Consider the following 10,392-nt stretch of genomic DNA (forward strand, 5'->3'; position numbering starts at 1 on the left):
ATGCTTGACAGCGTTCACTGTATTGAGAAGAACTATTCATCTATTCGATTCACAACCCTACAAACTATATACTATGATCATCATTTGTTTTCATTAAAGGCGAACCTGAAGCACAGAGAGACGTTCAGCAACTTCCCAAGAGCCCACAGCTAGGAAGTGGTGTTGCTGGCACTCTCACCAGGGCAGGCTGACTTGGGGGGTCTATGTTCTCGACCTCAAGACTATATGGGTAAATTGGGCAATCCCTGCTTTTAAAAACCTGAAATAGAATAGAAAAAAAAAATGGAATGGGAAGTATTTGAGTGCACAATCCTACCTCGTGACACTTTGTATGTGTGTATGCATATGTTGATGTGGCCAAATAATGTTCTAATCCCTGGATCCTGTGAATATGTTACATCACAAAAGGGACTTTACAGATGGGATGAAGGTTATGGACCTTGAGATGGCTGAGATTAGCCTGGGTTACCCAGATGGGCCCAGTTTAATCACACGGGCTCTTCAGAGTAGAAGAGGGAGGCAGAAATGTTAGTCAGAAAGAGGCAGGATAGATGAGAAGCATGAGAGGGACTAGACCCGCTGTTGGAGACTTTGAAGATGGAGGAAGGGGCCACAGCCAAGAAGTGTGGGTGGCCTCTAGAAGCTGAGAACGGCCCTCAGATTACAGCCAGCAAAGATATAAGAACCTCAGTCCTTCAAATGCCAGGAACTGAATCAGCCAACGATCTGAATAAGCGAAGAAATGATTCTTCCCTGAGCCTCCAGAAAGGCCTGCAGCCCTGCAGACACCTTGATTTTAGCCTGATGAGAACTGTGTCAGACTTCTGACCTACAGAACTGTAAGATCATAAAGTTCTGTTGTTTTAAGATTCCTAGTTTGTGGCAATTTGCTATAGTAGCAATAACAAACTAATAGAATTGGGTCCCCAAACTAACTGTATTTTTATACTGTGGATATCCATCAGAAACATTTGAAAGGCTGCTTAATGCCCAGTGGCATAATGGTCACAGGCACAGTTCTCCATGTGGACTTCGGCCTTGGCTGGGCTCATCACAGGCCCAGAAGGGCCTGTCACAGGCACTCAGTAGCCCACTGAAGGCCAAGGACTTGTACCGGCCCTCCCTGTTGTGTGGGCACAGAAGGGCAGGCTTCGTGATGGAGCAGCTAGCTGGGGAGCTCAGGGCCTTCCAGCTGAGTGCAAAGGCTTCCGTGTCAGACAGCAGGGAGACGATGGGGCCACAGAAGTCATCCTGGGGGTTCCCCATTGAATTCCCCACCCAGGCCGCTGAGGGCACCAGAGTAGGTCTCAGGCACCATGAAGGATATGTGGTGGCAGCGTCGGCCTGCAGGACTGCCCCAGAACCACTGACGTAGACACACACGGCCGCTGGCTAGGGGGAGGGGCAGATGGAACTGCGTCCCATTAACATAGATGGATCCCTGTCCATGTCAGACACCCCCAGGTTGGCCCTGACCCCCCACCCAAACCGTTGGGATGGGGCCCTGTCCCTGCCTCTGCCCATGCTTACCTGTACTCTCCTGGAAATCTGAGCCTCCATCATCACCTTCACACTGTGGACATCCACCTCAATCCACTGTGCTCCAGTCACGCTGGGTGGGGCTAAGGTGCTCATTGTCCACCCATATTGTAAATGCCAGTGCCCCAGGGCGGGCTAAAGGTGCAGCTCAGTAAGCAGCAGCAGGTGCCCTGGGTTGTAAAGGCTGCTCCATCAAAGATGTGCTAATGAGGGTACCTGACACCCAGCTGCTGCCTTTTGGGCCCCCATAGTGCCAGGTCCCAGGACGCAGGAAGCGTGCTGCCTCCTTGCACTCACACAGCTCATGGCAATTGGGGCTCAGAGGTCTCAAGCTCCCAGGGGCAGGACATGGCTCTGCCAGGAGCAGCCACAGAGGGCCGGGTTCACCGCTGAACAAGTAGCCAGTATGGCACGCGCAGCCCTCACAACATGGGTTGTGGCAGGCCAGAGGCACCTGCTCTTATGGGCAGTTGGCCCCGCAGATAACGGCACATGTCTTCTAGTGGCTGTTTTCAGGGCAGGGTTGTTCTGGAAGAAGGAATAGAGAGAGAGAGAGAGAGAGAGAGAGAGAGAGAGAGAGAGAGAGAGAGAGAAAGAAAGATCAGCACCAAGTATTGGATTCAAGACAATCCCTTCACACCCCCCACACCTCCACTCAGGTCAGGTTCATGACCCCTCAGAGCCCCAGAATTGTGTTTTCCTCAGAAACCCTGCCCCCGCCACACACACACACACACACACACACACACACACACACACACGGTAGAGCTATGTCCTCTCAGACCCCAGGTCATGGTCACATGTTTTTGTGCATTTCACAGCCTGTGCTACTGTACACAGGTGCCTTGGACCCAGCTCCCACCCTCTTTTTTTTTTTTTTACAGGAATTTTTTTTACAGGACTTTATTGGGGAACAGTGTGTACTTCCAGGACTTTTTTCAAGTCAAGTTGTTGTCTTCAATCTTAGTTGTGGAGGGCACAACTCAGCTCCAGGTCTAGTTGCCGTTGTTAGTTGCAAGGGGCGCAGACCACCATCCCTTACGGGAGTCGAGGAGTCAAACCGGCAACCTTGTGGTTGAGAGCCTGCGCTCCAACCAACTGAGCCATCTGGCACTGGCCCATGTGGAAATCAAACCGGCAGCCTTCAGCATTAGGAGCACGCAGCTCCAATCGCCTGAGCCACGGGCCGGCCCTGGCCCCTCCCACCCTCCCCTTTACTAGCTCCTTCTAGCTCACCACAGAAGCCAGGACTATGCCAGGTGCCCACAGGGATGTCAATAGCTTTACAGGCCTGGGCAAAGGCTGCCAGGGACTGACAGAAGACAACTGGGCTCCCAGACACCTCCTAAACACAGCTGTTCACGAATGGGCCTAGAGAGAGGGTCCAGGTACAGGCTGCAAAGGGTCCTGTCAGCTCTGAAAGCCACCCACAGACCTTGGGACCTACATACCTGGCCCTCAGGTGAACTAAGCAGACTGACCATTCTGAGCTGCAGGGCCCTGGCCCCTGCCAGCTGACCTGGAATGGCCCAGGCTCCAGCTGGGGTGATCCCAGAGGGGTCAGGGCCTTGGGACCATATAAGTCCTTGATGACAGTGACTTTAGCTTCCAGTAGCATGAATTCCAGATGCCCATCCTAGATCCACAGTTCAAGGCCTGTGAACATGGTCAGACGGATGACTGAGTCCTGTTTGTGGACAGGAAGCCCAGCCTCGGATAGAGAGGGCCAGAGGAAGCAGATGCCCATTCACCTGTGGGGACAGGAGAAAGCATTAGGGGCAGGGGAGGCGCCTAGTGGGAGGCATGGGGTAGAAATGCACGTGTCAGGAAGAAGGGGGTAAGGCTCAGGTGATGGATAACACTCTTGAGGGGAAAGGGGGCAGTAGATAGGGGTATTTACAGCAGAAAATCTGGAAGAGACACTCAAGGGAATGGTTGAAGATGGGGAAGAGGAGGGCGGGCTGTGCCCTTGGGCACTCAGTGGCGAGGGTGGGGGCTGATGGAGGCCTCGCTAGAGATTTGGGAGGAAAACCAGGTGCTTGGGGACTTGGCAGCGGGAATAAAGTGCTGCATGGAGGAGGAAGGGGTCGGGAAGTGTCTAAAGCCACGGATGGTCAAGTAGGACATGGACTGAGGATTGACCACTGCACTGGGGGACCTGCAAGAGTGGTTTTAGCGGCAAGAAGTTGAAGGGGGACAGGAGATGGAAAGAGCACAGGAAGAATGGCAGGGGGGCTGAGCCAGGAGCACATCCCATCTTCGGTCCCAGCGGCCTGGAAGGCAGAGGGGCTGGGCAGAGTTGCAGGGAGGGTAGGGGGAGCTCACTGGATGGTTCCTGCTGAAGTTTCCCAGTGATATAGGAAGTGAGATCATTGCAGCCAAGAGTGAGGTTTGGTCTGAGGGACGAGGAGGAGTGAACTGGTCATCAGGGAGAGGGGGCAAGTAAAACTACCAGGGAGTGAGTAAAATGGCCCTTCAGGTGCGTGAGCACGGGTATGAAGCTGGCCCAGGGGTCAGCTGCTCAAGTGCAGGTATGAGGGCAAGAGGAGAGGGGAGCTTTCTGAAGTGGAGTTGCCTAGTGAGTGGGAGGGAAGTCACAGGCGGTGAGGGTGCAGGCTAGGAGGAATTACAGAGGGAGCCTGAAATCCGAGGAGGAAAAGTCTGGGGAAGAAGCAGGAGGGTCACGGGGCCAGCAGTGTGGATGGCCAGTGAGGTCGCAACCAGTGTCTGGAGGCAAGTGTGTGAGCCAGAGACTCGGTTGTGTGACAAGGGGGGGGCAGTGGGGGAGAGTGCCAAGGCCGAGGACGACCGCCCTGAGGGGCAATGAGGCCTGTGGTGAAGAGCAGGCTCAGGGAGGCTGCATCTCTCCTGTGACCATCTGTCTGCCTCAGGCGAGTCCACCACGTGACTCACCATCTGTCCACCATTTGTCCACATGCCCATCTGTCTCCCTGACTTCTGTCTTGCCACCTCTTCTGTTCATCCCAATAACATTCTGTTTTTCTGTTTTTCCACGAACCCGACGCTCTCTGTCCTTCTGCCTAACCATCCTTTCTTTCTGTTCATGTGTGTCCATCTGCCTGATGGTCTAATTTCTTATCTATCTTTCTGTCTGTTAGTCTGTCCATCTGCCTGTCCATTGTCCATCTGCCGTTTGATTCTCTGTCTGCCAGTCTCTGTGATAATCTCTGTGACAGCCCACTTATCTGATTGTGCCTATCAATCCATGGGCGCCCCATCCCTGCTCTACCCTCTAGCCTAGCCCCCAGTCTCACTCCCCAGCAGGTGTCCTGCTGGGCCTGCCAATCTCACCACCACGTCCTGGCTGTGGACCACCAGCTGCATTAGGGCCTCTGGCATCAGGGCTCCCCAGCCCTGCTCCACCTCCACGCAGACACCAGGAAGCAAGGCCAGGACAAAGTGGCAAGGCTGGAGCTGTAGCTGCCATCCCAAGAGTGTGTACAGATGGCTCTGGGGGCCCCACAGCAGGAGGGCCCATGAGGGGCCTGGCAGCATGGGAAGCGGTGTGCAGGTGCACACTGCTGACCCACCGGGCAGCCCTCCAACCAGCAGGGCACCTGGCCTTGCGGCCCACAGTGGAACCGGTGGCTACAGGCACTGCTATTCCAGAAAGAGGACCCAAAGGACAGGAACTGGGCTGTAGGAGAGAGTGGGGCTGGAGTGGGGGTGCCTGCGGCTGGGGCTTGGACTCCTGCATCCGAGGATGGAATGGGATGGGGGCCCAGTCCCCATGATCCTGGAGGAAGAGAGGGCTGGGACCTTGGGCTCCTGGTCTTGTGGGCTTGGACCTGGAAGCAGGCAGGTCTGGGGTAGGGCCCCCACCGCCTCACCATTGTAGGCACAGCCATGGGCAACCACAAAGGTGTCAGTGCAGAAGGCTCAGTACCCTGGGATGCCCACGTTGCTGGTGTCTGCCACACACAGGGTGTCGGGGGTCCTAGAGCCAGGGAGGGTGAAGTAGTCCCTCTGCTGGCTGCTGTTGAAGCCTGTCCGGCGTGTGATTGAGGACAGGGCCAGCCAGGCCATCTCCTCACCCTCCTGAGAACTGGGCAGCCTCTGCTGGTTCCCCACTCACCTGTGCCTTGATGTCCCCAGCCCATTGTGGGGGTCCTGCCACTGGCTATGACCATGGTCCACTGGGTGTCCTTGTAGAGAAACAGTGTCCAGGATGTGCCCTTGGCCATGGCCAACAACACCTGGAAGGAGGAGAGTGCAGCGGGAGCTGGTGCATTATGGGCTGGTCCAGCAGTATCATGCCCCCTCATGCCCACTCCTCAGCTGGGCTCCACCTGCTCCATCAGGCAGTCTTCCTCCCAGTCCCCTGTCCAGGTCCACTTCCATCAGGGCCTGTGGCAGCCTCCCTCTCTATTCGGTCTCTATTTTCCTATTTGTCTTTTTCTGCCTCTCCCCTCCAACCCTCCACCCTCTTTCCTTTTCTTTCTGTTTTTCCGTCTTTCTCCATCTGATCGTCTTGCTCCCCTTGCTATCCTCTGTCTTTCCTCTCTCTATTTCTCATTGTCTCTCTGTCTTTCCTTCTTCATCTTGCTCCTGGTCTCTTTCCCTCTTTCTGTGTCACCCATGTTCTCTGTCACTGTGTCTCTATGTTCCCTTCTGTCTTTCCATGTCTCATCCTTGTTTCTCTCTCTCTCTCTCTCTCTCTCTCTCTCTCTCTCTCTCTCTCTCTCTCTCTCTCTCTCTTTCTCCCTCCCTCCCTCATTGTGTCTCCCACTTGCTCCGGAAGCAAATCTTTCTTCCCCAGGGGCTGGGCCACAGAGCCCCAACCTGGGCCCTTCTCCACCATCCCTTCCTCACCTGGGGCCAAAGAACCCCAGAAAGGGAATTTGATCCCAAGTGGTCATGAGCAGGCTCAGAGAGTTTGGAGGGGTGTGGGGGAAAGCATAGACCAGATCATGGGCCCCCCTCTGCAGCAGCTCAGGCTGGTGACTGCTAGCACCACATGTAGCCCCCCTCAGTGTGGACCAATCCACCCAGATCAGGGCTGCAAAGGCCTGGCCCATCTCCAGGGGAAATGCCTCGTGTCTAAATAGGGACACAGGCTCCCCAAAGAACACCAGCCCATTGCTGCAGATCTGGGGGAGATGGGGAAGAAAGAAATAGGCTGAGCGTGTCATCAGATCAGGGATGGGGGTGAGGGAGACAGCTCCCAGAGACCTCTGGTCAAGGGTCGGGCCATGCTGTGCATGACTTCAGAGTGTAAAAGGGCTCCAGCAACTGTAGCTCCTCAGAGCAGCCATTGTCCTTGGCAGGGGGGCCTCATCCCCAGGCTCCAGCCCATAGGGGTACAGGAGTGAGGCTGAGGACACTGAGACCACTGAGGCTCCCCCAGCCCCACCAGGGCCAAGCTGCATCTTCTCAGACCCCCCAAGGAGAGGTTATGTCCCCTCAGTCCCCAAAGGCAGGGTCAGGTCCCCATAGGTCTCAGGATGGGGACATGTACCCTCAGACATCCCCCACGTCCTGTCCCCTCAACAGGTTAAGGGAGCATGTCCAGCCTCACCTCTGATCCCTTCACTCCAGGTCACTTTGTTCTGCAGAACTGAGGGGAGGGGGTGTCAGCTAAGGGCTGGGGTCCACTCACCACAGCTGACCCCCTTCCAGAACCCCCCTCCCTTTTCACGCACCAGCAGTACCCAGATCATCCCCATGGTGGCCCCATGTACTGGGTGGCTGGACTGGCTTATTTCTGGAGCTGACGTGGGGGCACAAGAAGGGGCCAAGGTGGGGACTGGGGCTGGCCTGTCACTCAGCTCCCCCAACCCATTGCTCGTGGATCCAGGGGGCCTAGGAAGCTCCCAGGGATCCTGGTTCTCATCTGGCCTGGCTGAGGCTGGGCCAGGCCTGTGGGTGGAGGGTGGAGCAAGGAGGGAGAAAGAAGAAAATGGCATCCAGGGCTTTCCCAGTGGGCAGGGTTACCATACGCTCCCAGGACCCAGGAGGGGCTCCCCACTTCATTAGCAGGCCTGAGCCTGGGTCAAGCAATACATAGATGGAGAAACTGGAGTTCTGCTGCTGCTGGAGAGCTGACAGTGCCGCATACCTCTCCTTCTAGGGACCCTGCTGGTTCTCTCCCCAGTAGGTTGAAGACTGACTCACAGCCTCCTGGAACTCGAATGAGCATGAGCTGAGGGGGTGGTCAAGATGTACACCTAGGGAGATTAAGGAGCCACAGGCCCGCTGAGGGGCCCAGAGGGGCATCTACAGAGAATGATGGGAGATTCTGTGGTAGAAACTCCCACATTTGGGCCTGTCAGAGTCACAGGGTTGTAAAGTACAGCATAGGGAATATAGTCAATAATATTGTAATAACTATATATAGTGTGAGGTGGGTGCAAGAGTTAGCAGGGTGATCATTTCGCAAGTTGTATAAATGTCTAATCACTATGTTGTACACCTGAAACTAATATAACATTGAATAATAAAAAATGAAAATTAAAAAGATGCCCAAAGCTGAATATCACCATCTAAGAATGAATTTCTGAGATACAAAAACAAATCTGAAAATGTATTAAACATGTATTAGTGTCAGAATTTTATTATCCACATTATAGCAGACAAATCTTTCAGGTTGAACACTTTAGTGAAGATAATTTCTCCACTTTGTCAGACACCAATGTGTTTCTACAGTCAGTGAGTTCCTGTGGCTGTTCTAAAACAAGGCCCTGAATTTTTCTGACAGACCAAGAGGTGGGGTCTGTCTCTATCTCCTCTCCTCGGGTCTGGGCAGATTTGTGACTGTTTCAATCAACAGAGCAGAGCAGAAGTGAGGCTGGGTGTAAAAGGCAGCATTTGCTGGAACGCTCACTCTAGAGCCCTGAGCCATGTGAGAAGTCCAAATGTCCGGAGGCAGACATGCTGGCAGGATGGCCAAGCTACTGAGACAGACATTGAATTGACAGTCCCTGCTGAGCCCAGTCTCTGAGCCATTCCAGCCCAGGCACCAGGCTTGTGAGTAAACAAGCTCACCATCTCAGTCCCTTTTCACTGAGTCACTCCATCCTTTAGGTCTTCTAGCTGAGGACCTGGACATTACAGAGCAAAGACAAGCTGTCCCTGCTGCTCCTTGTCTGAATTTCTGAGCCACAGAATCCATGAGCATAATAAATGGTTGCTATTTTGCACCACTGAGCTTGGGAAGGTTTGTTATGTGGCAATGGAACTGGAACAGCTGCTCACTTAATAACTGCAGTATTTAAATAGTATTACTTTTCTGAAGAAACTAAAATCCATTCCCCACTTATACCACTGAACATTCACGATAATGATTTCTGAATATAAAATTAATGGCCATCAAAATCATCATTAATCATGGTGCCATTTTACTTGCAGAATAACTGTTGTGAAAGAATAATTGTACATTTCTCCTTTAACTTGACTGGAGAATGCCAACTTATAAACCACATATGGAGCTTTCCATTCCCAGTTACATCCAGAAGGCTGTTCTATATTTGAAAGTGAATATTCAGATATAAACACTAACTATGAATGCCGAGCCTTGCTTGTGTTCCTGATGTGGTACATTAATTAGATAAGACGCCAGATACTTCTGGCTCAGAGATGCGCAGCCACGTCAGAGAAGTAAGAGTTTTGATATTCAGCTCTTCTGAAGAAGACCAGCATCCCCGCAGAACTTCAAAGTAATCCTGTGAATGTTATTATTTTTCTCATCTCTGTGTGGCTTCATGGGGAAAGCAGCAAGGTTGGTGGGAACAAAAGGAGAAACTGAGGCTCACTGACCTCTAGCGTACAAAGGAAACTGGTGAATGGCTGTTGAGTGAATCACAATCTCCCCACCCCTGCCCCCCTCAAAGACAGGACTGATACTGACAGAACCCAGAGGCCCCCCTCCTCATTGACATTTTCCCAATAGACTGCCTATTGACTTTTAATGCCCAGACTTCTGCCAGATACCCTAGAATAGGGCCACATCCCCTCAGAATCCCCAGGGCAGGGTCATGCCCTCTTCAGCCCCCCACAAAGCAGTGTCACATCTGCTCAGATCAGCCCTCTCCTGGCCAGCTGTGGCCCCTCAGACCCTCCAGGACATGGTAGCGTTTACTCAGAACCCCCAGGGTGGGCCGTGGTCTCTGAGACCCAGAACATCATAAAAACACATGTACAGTCCATTTTTCAGCTGACATTACAAAGGAAAATTTACAGTCACAGCTCCGTAACTCAATATATTTCTAACAAAGCCATGCGTGAGTCAAGTTTCCAATTATATCTCAAACAGGATGGGTAGGACAGTGCAGCCACAGGCAGACGTTTGGAAAACATGGAGCCCTGCAAAAGAGAAGTTGGGCTGGGGTGCTCCTGAAAGACAAAGCAATGGTGGGGATCAACCACGTTCGAAGTTTGGTGTCCAGGGAGTGATGCGTGGAACATTTTCCAAATGCACAGATAGTAAGTTATTCAAAGGCACTTTCCTGTGTCTATTTACATTTTAGGAAATTGCTTCAGGGCCTGTAGTTGATGGGCAGAACGTTATCATTTTTGTCGTTGAAAGTTATGAAAAACAGGCACCGGTGAGCGATTTTCTGCAGTCTCTGGTTTTCAACAACACGTGGACAAGACTAGGCAAATAAAAACCTTAATTTCTCACAGTTTCGGGGGCAACAGCGCCCCCTGGTGGCCATCAGGGGCCCATAAGATCCGCAGATGTTCTCAGAAGCTGGGACCTAACCTCCAGCCTGGATGAAGAGGTGTGGGTCTCAGGCTGTGCTCTCACAGGGCCTGGTGTTCCTGTCTCCATCCTACAGGACCCTGTTTCCTGTGTTGGTCCATGGTGGATGTATTTTTTCTTTATTGGGCATA

Source organism: Rhinolophus sinicus, chromosome 8 (assembly GCF_057876585.1).
Source record: "Rhinolophus sinicus isolate RSI-liver-muscle chromosome 8, RSI-T2T, whole genome shotgun sequence".
Lineage (NCBI taxonomy): Eukaryota > Metazoa > Chordata > Mammalia > Chiroptera > Rhinolophidae > Rhinolophus > Rhinolophus sinicus.